We start from the raw sequence: 27503 nt of genomic DNA, 5'->3' as shown, positions 1-27503 counted from the left end.
TACCAGTTTGCATTCCCACCAACAGTGTACTACAGTTCCTTGACCTTTATTTTGACCACCCTTTAATGGTATATAACTTATGTCTGCACCCCTTCCTCCCACCTAGAATGCAAGTTCCCTGAGGACAAATATTCTCAATTCTTTTGTTTAATAATGGCATGTAATTGTCACTGATAATATGTTGAACAAATACCAAATGGCACTGTGTAACTATTGTAATTAAAACAACGGAAAATCTGGTTCAAGAAGTGACTGAAGGATCAGTGTAACAAATTAGAAGCTCAAATGAGACCCAATTTCACCCTGGCAGAAAAAAAAAGTAACTGAAGAACCTCACCTTCCCAGTATTTACCCAAATAAATTCCACATGGGTTAAGGGGTAGAGTATAAAATAGGAACCATAAAATCACAATCCAGAGAGGGACATACACTATCTATTGTTAAGGAAAGAAAGCTGAAAAGGAAAGAAGTTGCAGAAAAATAGAATGAGCTCATACGTGCACAATCAAAAACGAGGTGGAAAGTATTACGTGTGTACATATATGAGTTAGTAGATGGTTGTGTCAGCAAAGAAAAGAACGTGGACAGATAAATACAAGGTATTTGGTAATGATTGAGGCTGGATATATGGATTGAATACTAATTTTTTTCTTTATATAGTCGTGCATTGTCTCAAGTATTAAAATAAGCAAGTAGTGTTTTTAATTAAAATCACACACAGATTTTTTTTATTTTTATTTATTTATTTTTTTTATTATAGGATTTTATTTATTTATTTGACAGAGAGAGATCACAAGTAGGCAGAGAGGCAGGCAGAGAGAGAGAGGAGGAAGCAGGCTCCTGGCTGAGCAGAGAGCCCGATGCGGGACTCGATCCCAGGACCCTGAGATCATGACCTGAGCCGAAGGCAGCGGCTTAACCCACTGAGCCACCCAGGCACCCCAGATTTTTTTTATTAAAGTAAATTTATCTCCTACTACATTAAACAAAGTCTTCAAGTCTCAATCTTCCCAATCTGTAAAAAGGGATATTCCTGGCCTTACAACTAGGAACAATTATGATAATGACTATTATGAACATTTACCAAGTTCTCACTGACATTTCAGGCACTGTGCTAAGAGCTATTATGTGGTTCTACCTATTTAATCTGCATAATAAAACTCATGACAGAAAATATTATTACTTCTACCTCCATGATCTGTCAAGAGGATTAAATAACCTAACACACATGAAAATACTGCTATAAACTGAACACAATTGAGAAATGAAAGTAATTACGTCATTTTTATATGCAGTCACACATCTACTGAAACAAATTTATTGATAATTTAGTTTGTTTTGTCCTTGAGGACTTACATCCTTGGCTTTCACCTTGTGAGCACTCTGAACAATACAACCCATTAGCTGAGCTTAATCACCACTCCAATATCACCATGTGGTTTAACATGGTAGTGATCAGCCCACTTAGAGACTTCATCAAAAATAAAATATGCGGGCGCACCTGGATGGTGCAGTCAGTTAAGCATCTGACTCCTGGTTTCTGCTGAGATCATGATCTCATGGTCATGGGATTGAGCCCTGTACCGTGTACTGTGCTCAGTGTGGAATCTGCTTGAGGTTCTTTCTCCCTCTCCCTCTACCCCTTCTGCTAGTGCTCTCTCTCTAATAAATAAAAATCTTTAAATAAAATAAAATAAATATTTGGGAGGATCAAGAGATACAAACTTACAGCTATAAAATAAATGTCTTGGGAATATATGTATAGCATGGTGAACACAGTCAATAATATTGTATTAACTTTGTATGTTAACAGACAGTAGGTAATTAAGCTTACTATGATCAGTTTGCAATGTATGCAAATGTCAAATAGCTATGTTGTACACATGAAACTAATATAATATTGTGTGTCAATTATACTTCAATTAAAAAGATAAAAATAAAAAAATTGTGCTTCAAAGACACTATTAAAAATGAAAAGGCAACTCACAGAATGGGAGAAAATACTCACAAATTATATATTTGATAAGAACTTATTATCCACAATATATCACTAACTTTTGCAACTTAACAATAAGAAGACGGTCCAATTTTTAAAAATGAGAAAATGATCGAGGAGCCTGGGTGGTTCTGTCACTTAAGCAGCTGACTCTTGGATTTGGCTCAGGTAATGTTCTTTGGGTAATGGGATCAAGCCCAACTTGAGCTCCCCACTCAGCCGGGAGTCTGCTTCCTTTCTTCCTCTGCCCTTCCCCCCTACCCCCCAACCCTGCCTGCACACTCTCTCTCTGAAATAAATAAATCTTTTTAAAAAATGAGAAAAGGATCTAGATATTTATCCAAAAAAGATAAACAAAGGGCCAATAAGTACATGAAAAGATGCTCAATGTCATTAGTCATTAGGGGGATGCAAATCAAAACCAAAATGAGATACCATTTCACATCCTATAATTTGATGAAAATTAATTAGAAAAAGACAATATCAATTCTTTTTTTTTTTTAAGATTGTATTTATTTATTTGAGAGAGACTTAGCCAGAGGGAGAGGGAGAAAGAGTCTGAAGCAGACTCCACACTGAATGCAGAGCCCAGCTCAGGGCTTGATCTCACAATTGCGAGATCATGACCTGAGCCAAAACCAAGAGCTGGATGCCCAACCGACTGAGCCACCCAGGTGCCCAGACAATAGCAATTCTTTGCAAGGTTGTTGAGATAACATTGCTGGTGAGAATTGAAACAAAGTCTAGCATTTCCTCAAAATGTTCAAATATATCTACTATATGACCCAGAAATTCTACCTAGGTCGATTCCACATATGTCAACACAAAATCTTGCACACAAATATTCATAGAACTGTTATTCATAAGAGCCAAAAAATGTAAATAAAGCGCATAACCATGAACAGATGAATGGACAAATTCAATGTGGCATATCCATACAACAATTCAGAGTATCTAGTGATAAAAAAAAGAATGAAGTAACAATGTATCAATAAGCCTTGAAAATATGCCAGGTGAAAGAAACAGATACAAAAGGCCATATTCTGAGGCACCTGGGTGGCTCAGTTGATTAAGCGTCTACCTTTGACTAGGATCAGGATCCCAGGGTCCGGGGATTGAGCCCCATGTGGGGCTCCCTGCTCAGTGGGGAGCTTGCTTCTCCCTCTCCCTCTCCCTCTGCCTGCATCTCCCCCTGCTTGTGCTCGCTCTCTCAGTCTATCAAATAAATAAATAGAATCTTTTTAAAAGGCCATATATTGTGCTATTTCATTTACATGAAATGTCCATTATGAGCAAATTCAGAGAGATACAAAGTAGAATAGTGGTTGCCAGGTGCTGGAGGAGGGAGATACCCAGTGACTGCTAATGGCTATAGAGTTCTTTTGAGGGTGATGAAAACATCCTAGAATAAGGCAGTGGTGATGACTGCCCAACTCTGTCAATAAACTAAAATCTACTGAGTTGTAAACTTTAAGGGGTAGGTTTTATGGTAGTTATATCTTAATTTTTAAAAAGTCAGTGCTGGAAGAGGCCATATGTATTCAGTGCAGCACAATCTTCATTTCACAAATAGACAAGGGACTTTCACAAAGAAATAGGATGATCTAAGGATAGATTAATACTAACAACATAAATGGTGGAAACAAAAGTCAATACAGAATGCTTACAATGTGCCAAGGATTATTCAAAGTTGTTCACATACCTGCATATCTTGAGTTCTTACAAGAACCTATGAGGTAGAAGCTGGGATATAGATCTTTTTTTTACTGATGACCAAAAAAAATAAGGAAAAAATGTTTAATAACGGTCTCCATCTCACAGCCAGCAAACTCATCCCCTGATCAGTGTCTGTGTCTGATTGCCTCACTGAAGCACCTCGAGTCCTCTCATGATTAATCAATCCTGCACTAGCACATACAAAATATTCGAGGGAATCACTGAAAATGTTCAGTTTCTCTTGTGGAGTTTGGCCAATCCCAGATACCTAAGGGAAGTATCCGTGAGGGGCGGCAAAGCATGAGCACTTTCCGTCTATCCTCGGCTGCTTGACTGGTTTGGGCTGACCTGGGTGAAGGGATGGATGGGGGAAGGAAATGAGATTTCTGTGTGTTTTGTACTCACACCCTTGAGCCATCTCCACTTTCATAACCAGGACTGTGGTCACTGGTTTTCTGTAATGTGAACTATAGGGATTTGTGGGACACGGAGAAGTATGGTGGGGGATTGCTTTTGTCTTTTTGGAAAAGTAAACCATTTTCAAAGTTCCATTCTTAACAATGTGAACACCAGAGGTTAGAGAAGGTGAAGATACTTCTTAATTAAAGAAAACACGGGATGGGACGCCTGGGTGGCTCCGTTGGTTAAGCCGCTGCCTTCGGCTCAGGTCATGATCCCAGCGTCCTGGGATCAAGTCCCACATCGGGCTCCTTGCTCGGCGGGGAGCCTGCTTCTCCCTCTGCCTCTGCCTGCCTCTCTGTCTGCCTGTGCTCGCTCGCTCTCCCTCTCTCTCTCTGATAAATAAATAAAATCTTTAAAAAAAAAAAAAGAAAAAGAAAACACGGCAATAAGACTGTTCTCTCTGGGTCCTCATAATCATCCAGGTAAATGGAGAGCAGGTGATTAAGGTCCCCCATGAGGGAAGTCTGTACGTTGGAGGGCAGTGCGTCGGCATTTTCTAGGGTTATGGGAAAGTGCTGAGTACATCCATGACGATGACGAAAGCTATCTTGAGAGTGCGACGGAGTGGGCATTCCTCCATCTACAGCCGTGCTGTGTGTGGTACACTCACCAGAGAGCTTCTCTGGGTAGAGCGATGCTCAACAAGAATCAAGTTTGTGCTGGCTTTTAGACCAGTGACGGGGGTGGAGCTGTACGTGCCCTTCAGCTGCTCGCCCTGGACTCAGGAGTGCCACGGCAGCCATCTGCCTCTCAGGCATTCTCAAGATGTTTAGGCTCTAAAACCAGAAGGCCAATGAAAGTTTGTTTTTTGTTTGTTTGCTTTTAGGAATAGATACATTCATTGATGTGTGTCAACATACCAATGGAAGTTAATCACAATTTATAGGATGGGGCTCTCAGGAGAAATAGAGCTTCTCCCCTGATTTAAGTACAAAATAAGGCAAGAAATCCAGCTTTGCTTGTCCTGGAAAGATATCCAGCCTTCTTTTATATGTCTATAAAGAGTTAAGATAAACTTATGTCTAATAATTTTTATATTTGGGGTTTTGGTATGAGTGTTTTCTCATTTTTTATATTCATTCTCTATGTTGATTATTAATTGTGAAAAGTAATCTTCTAATTTGTATAGATTTCATTTTTTTGCCTCGCCACCTTCTCTCTCGTACAATCTAGCCATCTGGCTTTCTTGAAGTACTAATCTTTACAGGAATTTGGAATGGAGAAAAGGGAAGTTTCAGCTTGTTTCAAGAATTCCTGAAATAACTTATTATGGCAGAAAATATTTGTAGTTCTTATATATGATAAGAAAGTCGGGGTGCCTGGGTGGCTCAGTGGGTTAAAGCCTCTGCCTTGAAGGGTCCTGGGATCCAGCCCCGCATCAGGCTCTCTGCTGAGCAGGGAGCCTGCTTCCTCCTCTCTTTGACTGCCTCTCTGCCTACTTGTAATCTCTGTCAAATAAATAAATAAAATCTTTAAAAAAAAAGTCTTACACATATTATATAAACAATTCTTACAACCCAATAATAAGAAGGCAAGCTAATGATTTTTGGTTTTTTCTTATTTTTTTCTTTCTTTTTTGTCAAGTTTTTATTTAAATTACAGTTAGTTAACACACAGTATAATATTAGTGTAGAATTTAGTGACTCATCACTTCCATACAACACCCAGTGCTCATCACAAGTACCTTCCTTAATCCCCATCACCCATTTAACCCATCCTTCTACCCAACACCCCTCTAGTAACCTTCAGTTTGTTCTCAATAGTTAGGAGTCCCTTTTCTGGTTTGCCTCTCTCTTTTTCCTCCCCCCTATGTTCATCTGTTTTGTTTCCTAAATTCCACATATGAGTCAAATCATATGGTATTTGTCTTTCTCTGACTGACTTATTTTGCTAGCAGTATAGCCTCTAGATTCATCCACCTAGTTACAGATCAGAAGATTTCATTCTTTTTATGAATAATAACCAATTGTGTGTGTGTGTGTGTGTGTGTATAGAGAGAATGAGAGAGAGAGAGAGAGAGAGAGAGAGAGAGAGATACACAGATATAGACCACATCTTCTTTATCCATTCATTAGCCAGTGGGCATTTAAGCTCTTTCCATAATTTGACTACTGTTGATAATGTTGCTATAAACATTGGGGTGCATGTATCCTTTCAATCAGTATTTTTGTATCCTTTGGGTAAATACCAGGTAGTGCAATTGCTGGGCTATAGGTTAGTTGTATTTATAACTTTTTGAGGAACCTCCATGGTATTTTCCAGAGTGGCTGCACCAGCTTGCATTCCCACCAACAGTGCAGGAGGGGTCCCCTTTCTCCGCATCCTCGCCAACACCTGTTGTTTCCTGTGTTGTTAATTTTAGCCATTCTGACAGGTGTGAGGTAGTATCTCACTGTGTTTTTCATTTGTATTTCCCTGATGCAAAGGGATGTTACGTACTTTTCATGTGTCTGTTGCCATCTGGATGTCTTCTTTGGAAAAAATGTTTTTAAGCTACTTAAAAAGTAGGGGAGTGATGCCTGGCTGGTTCAGTCAATAGAGCATGACGCTCCTGACCTAGAGGTTGTAGGTTCAAGCCCCACATTGGGTGTAGAGAATACTTAAAATTGTTTTTTAAGTAGGCTCCACACCCAATGTGGGGCTTAAATTCACGACCCTGAGATCAAGACTCAGATGCTCAACCAACTGAGCTCACCCAGGTGCCCCCAAAAAAGACCTTTTAGAAAAGTAGAGGAAATGGATTAAAATAGATATTTCACCAAAGAATATATGCTAATGGTCAATAAGCACATAAAATGATCAGTATGATTAGTCATCAGGGAAATATAAATTAAAAATACAATGAGATACCACTTTATAGTCACTAGGTATGGTATAGAAGACTGTAACAAGTATTGGTGAGGATGGAGAGAAATTAGAAAAATCATACATTGCTGTTAAAATTATAAAATAATTCAGCCGTTTTGGAAAACACCATAGCTATTCCTCAAAACGTAAAACGTAGAGTTTACTTATGATCCAGCACTTCCACACCTAGTTACATACTCAAGTTAAATAAAAATAGGTCCAGACAAGCACTTCCACATGAAAGCTCATAGTAGCATTATTCATAATAGCTAAAAATTGTAAACAACCCAAATGTCCATCAACTGATGAACAGATATGCAAAATGTGGTCTAGTTATACAACAGAATAGTATTCAGTCATAAAAAGGAATGAAGTACTGGTACATGCTAAAATATCTATGTGCCTTGAAAACTATATGATAATTGGAAAAAAGAAACAGCCATAAAACACCTCATATTATATGACTCCATTTATATGAAATACCCAGAAATTCAAATCTAAAGCAAAGGACATAGATTGCCTGGGGCTAGAACAGGAAGCCAAATACAAATGAGCAATAAATTTCTTTTAGAGTTGAAGGCAATGCTGCAAATTTAGTTATAGTAATGGGTGCACGCATCTAGATTTACTAAAACTCATTGAATTGTATGTATAACATGAAACCAATATATTTTATGGTATGTAAATTACACCTCTGTTTTTTTTTTTTTTTTTCTTTTTTAAGAAAAGAAAACAGCACAGCCATATTCAGCGTTCTACTTGGGAAGGTGGCCTTGCATAGATTATAAAATGAACTGCACCTTTCTGAGTAGATAATGCTTAACAAGGCAAAGCTTGTGGTGGGCTTGAGAACAGGGTAGGGATAAGGCACAGAGGTGCCCTCTTTTGAGGGCCTGATTTTTAAAAATTAGCAATACAAAGCGGGGTGCAACTTTTTTTCTTTCCCTCAAGCTATGATATAACTCCATGAAAGGCTGGCTCGTTCCATTTTTTTTTTTAATTTCACTAATATATGTGTGTTTCCCTCTGTCTGAAACTATATCATGATTTCTCCCCGGAAGCAATCTTGAATCCGTAAAAATAATACAGAATGTTAAGAATTCGACCCTTAAAAACCCTCAGTGAATGGATCATTTTGCTAGTTAATTCTTGTTAACATTTTATATGAGAAAGTAAAGAATAAACATGCGGGAACATTCTAGAAAAGGAAAGGTTCTATACTCACTATTTAGAAAAATGTCCGGGAAAACTGCAGCAAAGACCCGTCCTCAGCCAGTCAGGGCCGTGGGCAGGGAACTTCTTCTTCCCGAGGTCTTGGTCCAAGTTTCCCGAAGCTGCTGGAGCCACCTCGTTAGTCCTGAGGAAACTTAAGTTCTGTCACTGAAAAAGGCGCCGACATCAGCGGGCCAACTACGCATGCGCGTCACGGGAGCCAGAAACGGTGGGTTCGCGCGCCCCCTGCTGGCCCTAAGGACACAATGCAGGAAACTCAAGCCACTTAAAGAGTGGCTGTGCCCTTTGGTGTTGGTCCTGCTAGATTGCTGAAATTCAGTATTGGGATCAATCACTGCCATGGGAAGTTGAAACGGAAGTGGAGCTCTTCCTTCTCTTCCCAGATGGGAATTTGTAGTGGTAACATGAAGCTAAGTTCAAAGTCAATATACAAAATTCACTTGATTTTCTATATCCCAGTAATAAGTCATTGAACTATAAGAGGCACAACACATTTACAGTACACCAAACAACAACAGAAAAAGAAATCCTCAAGTCTAACTCCAACAAAATATTTACAAACATTTACGGAAAAAATATGAAACACTTTTGATATCAAATGAAAGAAAAATAAATCTGTTGGGATATAGTCCTTGTTCGTGATTTTTTTTCCTTTGGTGAGAACATTTAAATTCTTAGCGAATTCCCATTATACAATACAGTGTTATCAATCATAGTGCTACGTTTTATATTAGATCTTCAGACCTAACTTATCTAATAGCTGGAAAAGTGTACCCTTTTATCAACCTTTCTCTATTTTCTCCACCTTCCTGCCCCTGATACCTACCCAAAAGTTCTTACCACAAGAAAAAAACTGTAAATATGCTGATGGATGCTAACTAAACTTATTTTGATAATCATTTTGCAATATATACATATATAAAATCATTATGTGGTACAGCTAAAACTAACACAATGCTGTATGTCAGTTGTATCTCAATTTAAAAAAATAGTATCTTCATCTTATTTGTAACTACAGCCAGATACTTTAAAAGACTCAGTCTTTTAATCAGCTTCTGATTCTTGATTTCAACCCACGTCATGATCTCAGGGTCATGAGATCAAGTCCAAGTGGGGCTCCATGCTTACCATGGAGCCCCAGTCTCTCCCTCTTCCTTTGCCCTTCCCCACCCAGGCTTTCGCATGTGTGTGTATGCGTGTGTGTAAAATGTATGTGTTGTAGTCTGAATGCTTGTGTCCTCCCCAAATTCATACATTGAAACTTAATCCCCAGTGTGCTGGTATTTGAAGGTGGTGCCTTGGGGGTGTAATCAGATTATATCTCTCGTGCTCTCAAAAAATAAATAAATAAAAGATCTTTTCTTTATTAATGGCAGACCAAAATTAATTACATGAAACTTAATACAAGTAAGTGTGAAGATATCCACATAAGTTCATGAACTAATGTAGACATATAAAATAGGGAAAACTGTCTTAAGAGTAGTAAAGGAAAAAAAGGTGGGAATATGGAACAGCTGAGCACAGAATAAAGAGTTGAAAAATGGGGATGTCTGGGCGGCTCAGTTGGTTAAGCATCTGCCTTCAGCTCAGATCATGATCCCAGGGTTCTGGCATTAAGTGCCACATCAGGCTCTTTGCTCAGCAGGGAGCCTGCTTCTCCCTCTGCCTGCTGTTCCCTCTGCTTGTGCTCTCTCTCTCTCTCTCTCTGACAAATAAATAAAATCTTTAAAAAATTGAAAAATGTAAAATATCTGTTTCCTTTTAAGTCATTTTATACTTTTATCAATTATTAATTAATTAAATTAATTTTATTTAGTTAATTTTACTTTTATTAACTTAGAATTTTCTTTTCCGCTTTGGTTTTTTTCCTCTTTAAATATTTTACCGATTCATCCCTTAATGGATGTTGGAGATCATTTAAAGGGTGTTTGCTAGACTTTCATAATCTAAGAATTATTTCTGGAAATGTCATTAATATGATCATTTTTAAATATTTCAAATCAACTAAAATGTATTGAGGATAAGTAAATATTTTCACTTCCTAAATAAAATCTATTTCTGTGACAGTTATTTATTTAGGAAATTTTAATGAATAGGGTATCTCGGTGGCTCAGTCGATTAAGGGTGGCTTAGGTCATGATTTTAGCTCAGCTCATGATTTCAGGGTTATTAGATTGAGCCAACATTGGGCTCTGTGCTGGACATCGAGCCTGCTTAAGTTTCTTTCTCTGTCCCTCCTCGTCCTCTGAAAAACAAATTAATTAAGTACTTCTATGTACCAGGCACTATTTTGTTTCCTTGGATTACAACAATGGTTGAAGACAGACCAAATTCCTGTCCTTGTAGAACCTACATTGTAGAGAAACACACTAGAAAATTAATGATTAAAGAAGTAAAATGCATCGTATGTATATCAGGTGGCGATATATGCTATGGTGAAAAAATACAACAGGTAAGAAGAGGGAGTGCAGGCTGCCTGGGTGGCTCAGGGGGTTAAGCCTCTGCCTTCGGCTCAGGTCATGATCCCAGGGTCCTGGGATCGAGCCCTGCATCAGTCTCTCTGCTTGGCAGGGAGCCAGCTTCCCCCCTTCCCCTGCCTGCCTCTCTGCCTACTTGTGATTTCTCTCTGTCTGTAAAATAAATAAACAAAATCTAAAAAAAAAAAAAAAAGAGGAGAGGGAGTGCAAGGAGAACTGTGTTTGTTAGTTTTGCAAAACTAGAATTAGTTTTACAAATAGGATTAGCAGTATGTGTAGAGTCTCTAAGCAGCTGCAATGAAGATTGGAATTGGGCGGCATAGTTTGTTTGGTCTCAAAGGAATGGATTTATAACTAGAGTTACAAGGCATGAGAAAGAATGGTATGGAAGCGGCAATGCGGAGCGTGAGTATCATGAAATCCAGGAGTGAGGAAAAGCAAACAATCTCCCCTTGAGAGGGATTCAAGGGAAATAGTATCCTCAGAGGAGAGTCAGGTTTTAATTAGAGCAAGAAGATAAACTCCAGGGAATAACATAAGGATGCTCACTTCGTTCTGGGACATCTTACTATTTTAAAATGCAGCGATTTTCACAGGTTTGCTGAATTTCTAGAGTTTGGTCATATTTTTAAGCGAATTTTCCTTGGTTGATGTAGAGAAATAGATCATAAGAGCTTTTGAGTTTCCTTTTGTAGCATTGTGTGTATATGGCAAATACCATTGTGCACATTTGAAACTACTAAAATTTGAAATAAGGAGAAATTAGTAGGCAGAAATCCTTTCATCATCTTGATAGAAATATAATTATATGTAAATTGAACAGTAGCCAATATGCACTTTTAATATAATAGTAATCACTAAGACCATAGAGTATAATAGGAAAATGCAGAATAGGGAAATCTGACCCTGTAGTATATATTTTTAATTTTGTCAGAAATCATATTTCCTATCATCCATTTATATATGAAACAAGGCAGAGTTTTAACTTTTGCCTTTTCATTTTGCTTTTGCTAGTAGCTTTTTAAAATATTTACAGATTTTTGGAAGCATAATGGACCTACAACTGCACATATTAAAAGTGCTCTATGAGAATATATGATATATAGACACACATGAAACGTGTACATCATCCCCCAAAATTTCTTCAAGCAGTTTTGTAACATCTCTCTCCTGTTAATCCCTGCTGCCTTTCTCCAACCTCAAAGCAAAACAAATACTAATATGCTTTCTTTGGCAACAGATCAGTTTGAATTTTCTGGGAATTTACATATACAGAATCACAGAATATGTACTCTGTATTGTGTTCTGACTTTCACTCCGCATCATTATTTTGTGATTAATCTCTGCAGTTGCATATATCCATAGTTTATTCATCTCTGTGGCTGAATAGTGTTCTATTTTATGAATATACCAAAATTTGATTTCCATACACTTGTTGGTATACATTTGGGTTGTTTATAGTTTTTTGCTATTATGAATAAAACTATTGTGAACATGTATGTATAATTCTTTACATCACATTTTCATATTTCTTGAATAAACACCTAGGATTAGAGTGGATCGATCATAGATCATATGGTAGGTGTGTGTTTAACTTTTTAAGAATCTGCCAAAATTTTTTTCAAAGGGATTGTGCTATTTACATTCTGACCATCAGTATAATAGACTTGCAGTGTTCCACAGCCTCGCAAACACTTGGTATCGTCAATATTTCCAATTTCAGAGTACCTTATAATAGGTACACAGTAGTGTCTTATTGTGATATTGCATTTCCCTAATGACTAATGAAAACCACGTTTCCATATGCTTATTTACCGTCCCTATATCTTCTTTAATTGCATCTGTTCAAATATTTTGCCTGTTTTTATTAGGTCATTTAATTTCTTATTATTGAGTTTTGAGAATTCTTTGTGTATTCTCTATACAAGTTCTTTATCACATATGTGGTTAACAAATATTTTCTAACAATCTAAGGTTTTCATTCTCTTTACAGTGTCTTTCAATGATCAGAATTTGAATGAGGTCCAATTTATCTCTTTTTCTCATCAATAGAGTGTTCTTTTTTAATCTTAGAAATAGTTTCAAAGTAGCAAATATTTCCTCCTATGTTTTCTTATTGAAGGATTATTGCTTTGGGTTTTTTGCTTAGGTCTATGATCCATTTTCAATTAGTTTTTATATGGTAAGATGCGTAGATCAATAGTTCTTTTTTGCATGTGAATATGCAATTGCTGCAGACCAAATTTTGAAAAGACTATGCTTTCTCTTCTAATCATCCTTTAAATATTTGTTAATAATCAATTTTCTATATATGCATATATGTGGTTTCATTTATGGACTTTCAGTTACATTTCATTTATATATTTTTATCATTATACCAATTCCGGGTGCCTGGGTGGCTCAGTGGGTTAAAGCCTCTGCCTTCAGCTCAGGTCACGATCCTAGAGTCCTGGAATCAAGCCCCGCATCGGGCTCTCTGCTCCACGGGATCCTGCTTCCCCCCATCTCTCTGCCTGTCTCTCTGCCTACTTGTGATCTCTGTCTGTCAAATGAAAAAATAAAATATAAAAAAAAATTCTCACCACAAGAAAAAAAAGAAAAAAGTTCTGTAACTATGAATGGTGACTTATAAGTAGACTTATTCTGGTGATCAGTTTATGATGTATATAAATATCAAATTATGTGGTATATCTGAAACTAATATAATGTTATATGTCAATTATATCTCAATTTTAAAATTATTTTAAATTTTATTTATTAATAAATTACACTTAAAATTAATAACTTAAAAGGATTTACTCTCTTAGCAACTTTCACAGATATAATACAGTATGACTATAGTATACAATATACAGCACACATGCAGTATAATACAATACAATACAGTATAAAATATACAGTACAGTAACTATAGTCAGATTCTGTAGGGAAGTAAGATCTTAAGTATTTGTTTTTCTCTGCATGCCTTATTTCACTTTCCATAATGCCCTCAAGGTCCATCCATATTGTTGCAAATGGGAAAGATTGTATTCTTCTTTATGGCTTAATATTCCATTGTATATTTACCACATTTTCTTTATCCATTCATTCATTGATGGACACTAGGTTGTTTCCATATCTTGGCTACTATAAATTATGCTACAATAAACATGGGGGTGCATATATCATTTTGAATTAGTGGTTTTGTTTTCTTCAGGTAAATACCGAGAAGTGGAATCTCTGAATCATATGGTAGTCCCATTTTTAACAATAAATGTGCTGTTACCTCAACATAATTAGGAAGCCTGGACAAATATATGAAAATGTCATTTGTTCTATACCTCTTTATCAATCACTTTTAACTTGCAGTTAAAATTTTGGTTAGACAAACAAATTTATATTGTGACTAATAAAAGAAGTTCAATAATTTTGACCTTATGTATATAAATATTTTCCTAACAATTTTTAACATTTTATTTGAAATAATTATCAATTCACAGGAAGTAACAAATATAGTGCAGAAGGGTGTCATGTACCCATCACCCAATTTCCCTCAGTGGTTGCATCATGGAAACCACTAATATGTTTTCTATCTCTGTGGTTTTATCCTTTCAAGAACGGTATATAATAATGTGCAGCATAGGGAATATAACCAATAATATTATAATAACTTTGTATGGTGACAGATCATAAGTTAACTTATTGTGGGGATTATTCTGTAATGTGTATAATAGTGAGGGGCACCTGGGTGATTCAGTGGGTTGAGCGGCCAACTCTTGAATTCGGCTCAGGTCATGATGTCAGGGTCCTGGGATGGAGCCCTACACTCAGTGGGGAGTCTGCTTAAGGATTCTCTCTCTCCTTTTATCTCTACCTCTCCCCCTGCACACACACACAACTCTCTCTCTCTCTCTCAAATAAACAAATAAATCTTAAAATAATATTGAATCACTGTGATGTTTACCTGAAACAAATAGGATATTGTATGTCAATTATACTTCAATTTTTTAAAATGGTATATAAGTAGAATCATGCAATATGTGACCTTTTGAGATTGGCTTTGTTTCACTCCACGTAATACTCTTAAGAGCCATCCAAGTTGGTGTGTAATTGCTGAGTATAATGCCACAACTTATCTAGCTTTTTACCTATTGAGGGATGTATTGTTTGTTTCCCAGTTTGGACTATTACCATGAGAACTGCTACAGGAAATCATGTACAAAATTTTGTGTAAATGTATGTTTCCATTTTTCTGGAATAAGTACCCAGGAGTGCAAGTGCAAGTGCAAAGTGAGATATGTTTAATTTTTAAGAAATCATCAAACTTGTCCAGAGCAGCTATACCAATTTATGTTTCCACCAGGAATGTATGAAAGATCATTTCTCTGTATCCTTGTCAGCATTTGGTGTTGTCACTATTTCATATTTTACCTTTTTTAATAGGTGTATGATCATATCTAATTGTGGCCTTAATTTCTATTTTCCTAATGTCTTTTTTTAATTTTCAGAAAAACAGTATTCATTATTTTGTCGTGTTTTACACCTGTATCTTCTCTTCACTGAAATGTCTCGTGTCTTTTCCCATTTTCTCAATGGATTTTCTTTTTCTGTTGAGTTCTTGGAGTTCTTTATATACTCTCGAGATGAGTCTTTTGTCACATACATGGCTTGCAAGTCCCTTCTCTAAGTCTGTAGCTTGTTATGTTACCCTCTTAAAAAGGTCATATACACAACAAAAGTTGTTAATTTTGACAAAGTCTAATTTTTCATTTTTTTATTTTATGGATTATATGTTTGGTGGCATATTTAAGAACTCTTCACCAAGCCCTAGGTCCTGAAGTTTTTCTCCTGCGTTATTTTTTTTTTAAGCAGACTCCTACCCAACCTGGGGCTTGACTCAAGACCCTGAGATCAAGACCAAGCCAGCCAGGCACACTGCCTGTGTTCTGTTTGTATTATACCCATACATTTTGTTTATAAATCTTTGATCCATATTGAATAATTTTTGTATGTTTTAACACAGTTTTTATTTGGAAATGATTTTAGATTTACTGAAAAGTTACAAATACAGTACCTTTTTACCGTTTCTACTAATGTGAATATCTTACATTGCCGTGATACATAGTTCAAAACTAAGAAATTAACATGTGCATTACTATGACGAAACTCCAGTTTTAACTGGATTTCAGCATTTCTTCCACATTGTTTTTTTAATTTTCCAAGATTCAGTCCATCCCTGTCCTCTTTTTGAATTAACTATTGATACCTTAATATAGCTACACAGTTTTCTTTTATCTGTTTTTTGCCTAATATGTCTTTTTCCATGTTTTTACTTTCAACTCTTACGTGTTCTTGTGTTTTAAGGTATGTTTTTTGTAAACCGCAAATATCTCAATTCTGGACTATACTGTATTTCAACCTGTTGCACTATCATATCATTCATATTCCCCCTTTACCCCATTCCATCATGTTGATGTTTAAAGATTTATTTGACAGAGAGATCACAAGTAGGCAGAGAGGCAGGCAGAGAGAGAGGGGGAAGCAGGCTCCCGCTGAGCAGAGAGCCCGATGCAGGGTTTGATCCCAGGACTCTGGGATCATGACCTAAGCTGAAGGCAGAGGCTTTAACCCACTGAGCCACCCAGGTGCCACGATCATGTTGATATTTAATAGACTTTTATTTTAGTGTAATTATGGTTATTTTCACTCTCTCTCTCATTCTCTCCTTGCTCTCTCTCATCCATTTTGCCACAACAAACTTTACCCTGAGAATTTATCAGTTTTCTTCTATATGTCCTTAAACACTGCTGGAATTTTTTTTCTCTCAGTTTACTGATTTATTTTTCTTAATTTTATTTAATCTTTTTTCAGTGTCCAGAATTCATTATTTATGCACAACACCCAGTGCTCCATGCAATATGTGTCCCCCACAATACCCACCACCAGGCTCTCCCCATCCTCCATCCCCCCTTCAAAACCCTCAGTTTGTCTCTCAAGAGTCCACAGTCTTACAGTCTCTCATGGTTTGTTTCCCCCTCCACTTTCCCCCAACTCCCTTCTCCTCTCCATCTCCCCATGTCCACCATGCTATTTGTTATGCTCCACAAATAAGTGAAACCATATGATAATTGACTCTCTCTGCTTGACTTACTTCACTCAGCATAATCTCTTCCAGCCCCATCCATGTTGCTACAAAAGTTGGGTATTCATCCTTTCTGATGGAGGCATCATACTCCATAGTGTATATGGACCACATCTTCCTTATCCATTCGTCCGTTGAAGGGCATCTTGGTTCTTCCCACAGTTTGGCGACCGTGGCCATTGCTGCTACGAACATTGGGGTACAGATGGCCCTTCTTTTCACAACATCTGTATCTTTGGGGTAAATATCCAGGAGCGCAATTGCAGGGTCATAGGGTAGAGGGAGAACAAGCAGGGGAGGGGGAGAGAGAATCTTAAGCAGGCTCCATGCCCAGCGCAGACCCGACACAAGGCTCAGTTTCACAATCCTGACATCATGACCTGAGCCAAAATCAAGAGTGGGACACTTACCCCACTGAGCCAGCCTAGAAGCCCCTGGAATTTTTTCTTCTCTTATTTAAGTACTTCATCTATAACTGTTTTGACTGTAAATGTCTTGTAACAAAACTTCTAGGGTTTGCCTGAGAATTTCATTTTGCACTTCTATTTCAATGACAGTTTGGATAAATATATGCTTCATTTTATACTCTTTTTCTTCAATTCCTTGCATCATGTGACACTATCCAAAAATGTTATAAATATGACTTGGTTTTGCTTTATATCTCTCTGTAAGCTTCTAGAATTTCCTCCTTTTCTGGGACATTTAAAGAAATGTGCACTGGTGTGTATGTTAATTTATTCCTCCTTTTTTGGTATACTCTGAATCTCTTCTATTTTGTTTACATTTATGTTTCATTAAATCTAAGAAATTTCTCTTTATTGGCTTTACAACTACTACTTTTTCTGTGTTTTCTTTTTTTTTTTTCCTCTGTTTTCGTTTCTCTGTCTTTCTGGGACTCTTATGTCCAGGTAGTAACATATCAAAGCATCTATCTTTGCTTCTTTTTTCTTTCTCCACTGTTTCTCACTTCTTCTAAAAGAGTTCCTCGAGCTAAAATTTCTTATCTATGTGATTGCTTTATGCTTCTCAGGACAAAACAGCATCTTCAGCATCTGCATACAATTCCCCTTATTGCACACAGGGATTTACTCATATCCTCACTCAGGCTCCTGTCTTCAAATTCAAGAATTGTTCATTGTCATATACCTCATATACCTCTGGCATCTGCCTGTGTGGTGCATCCTCTCTATTTAGTACAGGTTATACTACCGTCCTATCTCTACTGCATTTGGCAGCCCTAACATCTTCTCATTATTTGGGGTTTCAGCCGCTCCTGGCTTTATATAAGAAGTGTGCATTTCCACTGCTTTGTCCCCTTGTGAATTCCGAGAGGAGAAGGAAGATAAGTGACTTTAAACTATTACAGTATTTCATTTCAAGTCCCAAAATGATGAAAGCAAATTTATAATCCTCTTAACTGAACAAGACACAAGGGAAAGTACGGATTGCCTACTTCTCTAATTCCCTAAGACAAATTGTTTTTCTGCACATAAGTCCCTATGAGAAATGGGTCTTTCTATTTGCACTAGTTATGGTCTTCCATTTGTTCTTTTATCTCCACGTAGTTCTTGAGACATCTGACTAATTTTAAAATATTATTTCCTGAGGAATCAAATTGAATTTTTCTGCTTCATACAATCCCCCCAAAACTTGTGCTTATCTACCTTCTACCTAAGTTGACTAGATATTTATGATGTTTCTATTTTCTCCATTCCCAATACCTGGTAGTTAATAGCTCTAAATGTTAGCCAGTGTGGTGTTGGCAAAGAGACACAAGTAGAAAACAGTTTCTTTATCTAAGTGCAAGGGAGTTTTAGGAATATCAGGTTCATTGTAACATTTCTGTAGCTGATAGCTCACAAAAAAATGTATGTTTTCCTAAATCTGTATTATTCAATGGTAGTTTTCCCAAAATAAGCAAAAAAGAAGATACCCAGTTATAGTTGAACTTTAGATAAAAACAGATACTATTTTGGTACAGCTATCTTATGAAATATGTAACTGTGCTATTTAATGGTAATTTTTCTCACCATTTCCACATACATTTTTTTCAAAAGTAGGCATACTTTGCCTGACTAAATAAGTGTGGTGTCTTTACTAATTCAGTGCAGGCTTTTATTTATTTTTATTTGTTTTATTAACATATAATGTATTATTTGCTTCAGGGATACAGGCCTGTGATTCATCAGTCTCAGTGCAGGCTTTCAGTATAAATGAAAACATTAGGAATTTGGAGCTTAATTACAACTTTACTAATCCAATTGAATCCCTGTTTGTGGTAATAATGATTAATTTATATGTGACTGAAGCATTTTTTTATATTTTACAGATTTAAAATGACCCCACATTAAGTAAATAAACATATTTGTAGGCATATATAATTTTAAACACCAATACCTGCCTTTAACATCTTATCAAAACTTTTATATACAATGGCACCCTTATTTTTCTCCTAATTTTATAGCAGTGAAACCAGATGTTGAAAGAATTCAAGAGGATTGAACATTTCCCAATTCTTACATGATTATGTTCACATGGACATAATTCCCAGTAACCCCATTAATAGATATAATATATTCTTTTTGGTAATATGGGGAAGATCTATAAGAATATTGGAGAAAATCTATTAACACTTAATACTCAATTCAGTACTGTTATGTCAGTGAATGATTATCTATAAACTCAAAAACATTTGAGTCTATTAGTGTCCATGAAATCCTTTATAAATATATAAATTTTCTTGGAGAATGTTACTGATAATTTCCCTTTTCTAAACAAAACTGACTCCAGTAAATTTGAATTTACGTTTCCTTAAATTCATTATTCTCATAAATTACTTCATATTATTGTGACTGTAATTCTAATGGAAACTCTCAAAAATTCTTAATAAGAATTTCCTCCTCAGGGCGCCTGGGTGGCTCAGTGGGTTAAGCCGCTGCCTTCGGCTCAGGTCATGATCTCAGGGTCCTGGGATCGAGCCCCGCATCGGGCTCTCTGCTCAGCAGAGAGCCTGCTTCCTCCTCTCTCTCTGCCTGCCTCTCTGCCTGCTTGTGATCTCTCTCTGTCAAATAAATAAATAAATAAAATCTTTAAAAAAAAATTTCCTCCTCAATAGATTGATTTAAAAATCTTATTGTTCATATTTACTTTGTACACTTAATGACCACAAACAATTAAGTAAGCTAGCTGAAACCTATGTGAGTTATAAATTATGTTATTTTGGTTGAAATGAGTTAATTTGGGTATAAACTGTGAAGTTTAAGTCGAGGTCCTTTTTCTTTCTTTTTTTTTGGCCTATGTATAATCAATTTGTCTAACACCATTCACTGAAAGACTACACTTCTTCCATTGAATTGTTTTTTAACCTATATAAAAAATCAGTCGTCCATACTTGTCTGGGGGTCATTTCTAGGTTCCCTTTTGTTTGCTATTTATCTTTTTTTTTTTAAAGATTTTATTTATTTATTTGACAGAGAGAGATCCCAAGTAGGCAGAGAGGCAGGCAGAGAGAGCGGGAGGAAGCAGGCTCCCCGCTGAGCAGAGAGCCCGATGCGGGGCTCGATCCCAGGACCCTGAGATCATGACCTGAGCCGAAGGCAGCGGCTTAACCCACTGAGCCACCCAGGCGCCCCTTGTTTGCTATTTATCATTGTGTCTATTCCTCCACCAACGCCACATACTCTTGTTTAGTATAACTATACAATATGCCTTGTATTTAGGTAGACTGTTTCTTCCTATTTTATTCTTTTCCAGAATGTTTTTTTTAGCTATTCTAGTTCCTTTGTCTTTTCATGAACATTTTAGAATAATCTTGTCTGTATCTACAAAAAAAAAAAATCCTGCCGGTATTTTAATAAGAATTGCCTAAAACAGGTAGGCTCAGTGAGTTAAGTGCCCAGCTCTCGATCTGGGCCTAGGTCTTGATCTCAGGGTTGTGAGTGCAAGCCCTGCATTAAGCTCCATGCTGTGTGTGGAAACTAGTTTTTAAAAAGTATATATCTAAAACTTGTATAGTAGAATTACCTAAAACCTGTAGTGCAAGTTGGGGGGAATAAACACTTTTGTCATGGTAACTTCCAATTCACAGATATGATGTGTTTCTTCATTTACTTATATTTTATTTGATCTTTTTAAACAGCATTTTGTAGTTTCCTGCATACAAGTCCTATACATGTTTTTTTAGATTTACACCTAAGTATTTCATATTAAGTGATTATAATGGTATTGTATTTTAAATGCTAATTCCTGCATATTCACTGCTAGAAAATCAAAATAAAATTGATTTTTGTATGTTGACATTGTATCCTGTGGCTTAATTAAATTCATGTATTACTTTCAGATTATTTTAGGATATTCTCTTCAGATATTCTATGTGGAAAACCATGCTTTCTGCAAATAAAGGCAATTTTATTGCTTTTCTGATTTGTATGACATTTGTTTTTTCTTATTTGATTGTGCTGGATAGAATTTCCTGTACTATACTGATAAGCAGATGAGATATATTCAGCTAGATATTTTTAACAAGTTTTTTTAAATGAAGGGTCAAGAATTGACACTGAGAGTACTTGAGAGTGTAGAAACCCTGGCAGACAGCTCTTAAACATGTGCAAGGTGATATCCATGAAAGACATGAAAAAGAGTGGGGTAAGGGTTGAAGGAGGTGAGCAGCCATTGTTGAGTGAAAGTCAGGAAGCTCTGCCCCAAATCTTCTCCACTATGGAACAAATGCCTTAAGCTTCTGGAAGAATGGCAGGAAATCTTATTTTACCTAGGATACAGAATAAGACCCACCAAAGCTAGGTGAAAGAAAAAGTAAAATATTCTCTACTTCTGGGAAAAGGAGCAAACTATGATCTGGGCTCAGATCATTCGGGGTTTCCTATGACTGCAGGAAAGGCAACATTATTGAGAAAGGCTCACCCATGAGAACCTAATATTGGGCTAATTTAAGATAGGTTGTACCAGGAAAACAGAGAAAACCTCCATCATTAGGCTAGAATGCGGTGAATAACAAGCTACAGAAGTCTACTGATAGAGGATGGGCAAGATCATGTATAGTGAGGATTAGCATTCACACACACACAAAAAAAAAACAGCAACAACATTGTATAGATAATGATGAAAGACTAAATGCCTTCCACCTAAGACTGAGAAGAAACCAACACTGCTGTTACTACTTTTATTCAACATTGTATTAGTGGTTCTAACCAGTGCAGTTAGGTAGTTAAAGGAAATCAGAGACACCCAGATTGGAAAGAAAGAATTAAAACTATTTTTATTTGCAGAAAACATGATCCTGTACGTAGAAAATCCTGAAGAATCCACACACACAGAAATACTGCAACTAATAAGTAAGCTTAGCAAGGTCTCAGCACCAAGACCAGCATAAAAATATTAATAGTATGAATAAATACTAGCAATGAACAATCCAGGAAGGAAATGGAGAAATAAATTCCATTCACCTAAAAAGAATATCATTTTTAAAAAGTATCATTAAAAAGAATAAAATACTGAGAAATATGTTTAACAAAAACATCTGTCTTGTACACTGAAAACTAAAACTGCTGACATTGATGGAGATGTAAGTGGAGGAACATCTCGTGAATCAGAAGAATCAATAATGTTAAGACGACAATACCCTTTAATTGATCTGAAAATGCAACACAATCCCTATCAAAGTCCCAACTGTCTTTCTTCACAGATATTGACAAGGTTATTCTAAAATTCATATGGCATTGGGGTGCCTGGCTTGATCTCAGGGTTACGAGTGGGAACCCTGAGATGTACAGTAATCTGTACATCCCCATGCTGGATGTACAGATTACTTAAAAAAATAAATGCTAAAAATAAAATAAAATTCATATGGCAAAGTTAAAGACCTATAAGACCAAAAAAAATATTTAAAAAGAAGAACAAGGGGTGTGTGGATGGCTCAGTTTGTTAAGGGTCCTACTCTTTGTTTCAGCTCAGGTCATGATCTCAGGGTCATGAGATCGAGGCCCACGTAAGGCTCTGTGCTCAGCGTGGAGTCTGCTTGAGACTCTTTCTCCCTCTCACTCTCTCCCTCCCCCTGGCACATGCTCTCCTTCTCGCCTTCCCTCTCAAATAAATAAATGAATAAATACATGAAAAAAAAAATCAATGGAATTACATAAAATGTCCAGAAATGACAAATCTATAAAGGAAAAAAAAGTATGTCACCAATTTATTTTTGGACATTACCGTTGTCTCACTTTATTAAATTCACCAAAATCACATTAGCTTATAGTAGAACTTTTAATTCTACAATGGCTATAAGTTAATTCATGAAATATTAACAACTTTATAACAGTAAGCCTTTTCTCTCCATATGTGTTTATTACTATTTTCCAAACTTCTTTTTTTTTTATCTTTCTGTGAAAGTTTTTTGGTTTCATCCTAAATGCCCTTGAAAAATACCTGATAAATTCATCTCTTACAATTTTAGATTGTATCTCTCCACTTTTTTGTGTGGGTTTTTTTTTCTGCTTTTCCATTTTCATTACTGACATTAATTTTGGTAATTGGAAAAGCTATTGGTTATTATACAATTTCTGTCTGCCTGTTTCCTTCCTGAACAAGCTCTAAGTTCTCAGTTTTTTCACCATGAATTGCTCTCTTTCACGGATCACAATTTTATAAAGTTCATTATACCCATCATCACAAAAAAAGTATGTGCCTTCTGTTCTTTCAACCAAGTCAGGTGGTATTTATTTGGGGGATTATGCTTGATATATGCGTCTTAGACCATTGATACTCTTCTGTATTTTGGCATCCAGGACCTCACAAAACAAGTTTGTAGTGACTTTGGTGCCAACTCATCCAGGGTTGCTTTTGCAGTTGCCTGAAAGATAAAAATTGCAAGAAAGGAGTTTAGTAGTGGAACTTAATGTTAGCTAGTGACTAGGGGCACCTGGGTGGCTCAGTGGGTTAAGCCTCTGCCTTCAGCTCAGGTCATGATCCCAGAGTCCTGGGATCGAGCCCCACATCAGGTTCCCTCCTCAGCAGAGCATCTGCTTCTCCCTCTTTCATCTGTCTCTCTCTCTCTCATCTGTGTGTGCTCTCATCTGTCTCCCTTTCTCTCTCTAAAATGAATAAATAAAATCTTTAAAAAAATGTTAACTAGTGAATAGACTTATTCCAGTTACTTACTTAGTAGTAAGTTTTAGGTACAAACTCTGCATTTCTTAAATGTATTGTGTTGATGAATTGGATGATGATACAGTTGCTTATGTGTATATGTTGTTTCAAAGCTCACAAAACTATCCTTACAAGTTTTCTTACTCATGCTCTTAACAAACCTGTGGCATAAAATTATAGTGTCCACATCTCCAATTGCTTATGAGGGGTTAATTATTTATTTGAAAGCACCAAGAACTCTAACAGTTAAGTAAACATTAAGTAACATTTACTGAAAAATGTATATAAAGTTATTAATAATATGAGGTGGTGTTATATTCTTTCAACACTAGAAAGACATGGGATTGCTAGAGATTAGGTGGTTTACATTTATCCTTCGTTTCGAATGTATTATCTCTGTTTATTTCGGTCTCAGTAGGGCAAATTTATATAATAAAAAACTCTAATAATCTCTTTCCAGAAATCCATTTTTCAGTTTTAACTACATGTTAGCAACAAAACAAATGTTCAAATGTATTGCTACTTTGTTATTGCTGTTTTGATGTTAAAGTTACAGGATTACTGGGGCACCTGGGTGGCTCGGTCAGTTAAATGTCTGACTTTGGTTCAGGTCTTGATCCCAGGGGTCCTGGGATGGAGCTCAGGGTCTGGATCCCTGTTTAGTGGGGAGTCTGCTTCTCCCTCTATCCCTCCCCATGCTCGTCACTGGTCTATGGCACCAATTTTTTTGTTATTTCCTATAATAATTTTCTTAATAGCATTGTAAAGTCTTTTGCACTGTTACTAGTAATACCTGGCAACATGACATAATAGAGAAAAGTAATACCTTCTCCACTGACCATTTCATATTTCTTCTTTAATCAACGTTGTCTTGTTCATTCTATTCAAAATTTGTCACATTTAGAACAATATCTGATACTTCAAAATTGCATGTATTCAGGCATGTCTTTGGATAGAATCATTGTAATGATGACATTTCTATTTCTCATTCTCTTTAAAGCCAGTGCACGGAGTTTGGCCTTGGCAGCTATTGGAAACATGGGATCATACTGTACACATTCTGCAATGTGTTTTTTTTCCCCGACTTCAACACTTGTCCTTTAGCTGGTCTGTTCAGCACTGAGCTTTCAGGTAATCAATTTGGAGTGATTTTCCAAGAGAGTTTATAGAGTTTGACCAAATCTACATCCTGATTCTGAGACTCAAGGGAGACCTTGAAACAAAATGGCATTTGTCAAGTGGAATTAATCTCACATAATACATCTTTTTCATTAACTAACTCACCATGAACTCCATATAGGTGAAAGTAATTGATTTTTTTAATTCAAATTTTAACATAGGTGGACTGAGTTTGAGTATGTTATAAATCAACAATGTATCTGTGGGTGCTTACTTCTGTTAAATACCTACCTAATGTGAGAGCAGTTGAACTCAGTTCAGTTTATTGAATTTTCTCAATAATTAAGCCACTAGCTCAAGGTTTCATTACTGTAGCCTTTTATTTTACTTATTTTTTTTAAGTGATCTCCTCATCCACTATGAGCACTGAACTCACTTCCCCAGAGATCAAGAGTCGAAGGCTCTACCAGCTGAGCCAGCCTGGCCCCCCAAGGTTTCATTACAATAGCATTATAATATCATTGCGGATCTGGTATTTTATATGCCTGCTACACCCTCTTTCTTTAATGATTTCATTAAATATTTCACCCGTTTACTTTTAGATGTTAACATAACCATCTGCTTCCATTTTTATGAATATGTCACTCTGGGCTTCTGTCTAGAGTTGAGCTTGGCATCGTGGCCTCAGCAGCCATTTTGTTTGGCCAAGAGGCTTGCAGTGGTCTGAAACCAACACACCTGAATGCCATGCATACCGCATACATGTTAGCTCATCATGCAAGCATCAGCACTCTCCCCTGTCTCCGAGAGCTTTTCCCTTGCGTGCCTCTTAGACAGGACAACTGTGGGGCTTGCCAAAACTCCATTCTTTCAGTTTGAATTGACCAATCCAGCCTTAGCCTGGAAATCCCCAAAGCACTCCACCCATGGACCCTAATAAAGACATGTGCCCCAGGTCCTGTCTCTCATTCTGGTTACTCTCTACCTTGATCTCCCTGTGTGGTCCCTTGAGGTGTGTTGGTAACTTCCCCCAGGACCTGTGAATAATAAACTTATCTATTTCAATTTCTTTTGTGATCTGGCCCCCTGTGCTTCACTTAACAAGTGTTAATTTGGTAAATTCATAACAGTGTTTTATTCTGGGATGACTATATTAATTAAAGAAAATGCAAGATCTTTCTACACAGAGCTCTCTCCTTTTCTGATATGTGCAATTAGCCATTATTATTAAACTTCTTTTCTACTCTTTTTTTTAAAAGATTTTATTTATTTATTTGACAGAGAGAGATCACAAGTAGATGGAGAGGCAGGCAGAGAGGGAGAGAGAGAGAAGCAGGCTCCCTGATGAGCAGAGAGCCCGATGCGGGACTTGATCCCAGGAACCTGAGATCATGACCTGAGCCAAAGGCAGTGACTTAATCCACTGAGCCACCCAGGCGCCCCTTCTTTTCTACTCTTTAGTGAGATTTTCTTCCTCTTAAATATTTTAGCAATATCTAAATCTAATCCTAGGAATTTGGGACTTTTTTTGTTATGATAATCTTTTTTTTAATTTTATTGCCTTTTCAAAAGGTGTTTTGTTTGCTCAGAGATAGAGACACTAATTTTAATACAATTATATTCACAGGTTTAGCAGTTTGAATCATTCTTGGTATGTACTTTTTAGATATGTGGTGTTGACCTCTACTTGAGGATTAATTTGGAGTGATTTGATTGCCAACATATCCAAGTTTCCTCTGGCAATCACCTTGAAAACAAGTCACAAGCTTTTCTACTAAAATAATAATATAATGGTGGAGGTTTTTTTATTAACATATAATGTATTATTTGTCCCAGGAGTACAGGTCTGTGAATGATAATAGTGGGTTTTAATAATAGCTGATTAACTGTATTACTTAAATTAATTGAGCATCAAAATATATCCTCCAGGTAGATAATTCTGTTGTGAATAGAAAAAAATATGTATTAAGAAAACTTTTTGTTAGGGAATCAAATGTTGGAATAATATAATTGCTTCTATTTTTAATATTGCTTGGTAGTTTACAAAAATATTTTCTCATTATCTCATTCAATGGTCACAACAAATTAGTGAGGTAGAATTAATAATACTCTCAGTACCTCAGTGCCTGGGTGGCTCAGTCAGTTAAGTGTCTGATTCTTGATTTTGACTCAGGTCTTTATCTCAGGGTTGTGAGTTCGAGCCCCACGTTGGGCATGGAGCCTACTTAAAAAATAATAATAATTTCAATGCTATTTTTTGTGGGTTTTTTGTGCCAATATTTTTGAAAGTTCCATGAGATAATCTACATGAAGTTTTGAAGTACTCTACCTGTCAAGGATGTAAAAACTAAATAAAGATTTTTTTGTACTATTT

The sequence above is a fragment of the Neovison vison genome, chromosome X (assembly GCF_020171115.1).
Source record: "Neovison vison isolate M4711 chromosome X, ASM_NN_V1, whole genome shotgun sequence".
Lineage (NCBI taxonomy): Eukaryota > Metazoa > Chordata > Mammalia > Carnivora > Mustelidae > Neogale > Neogale vison.
Note: the sequence above shows the minus strand (reverse complement) of the source record.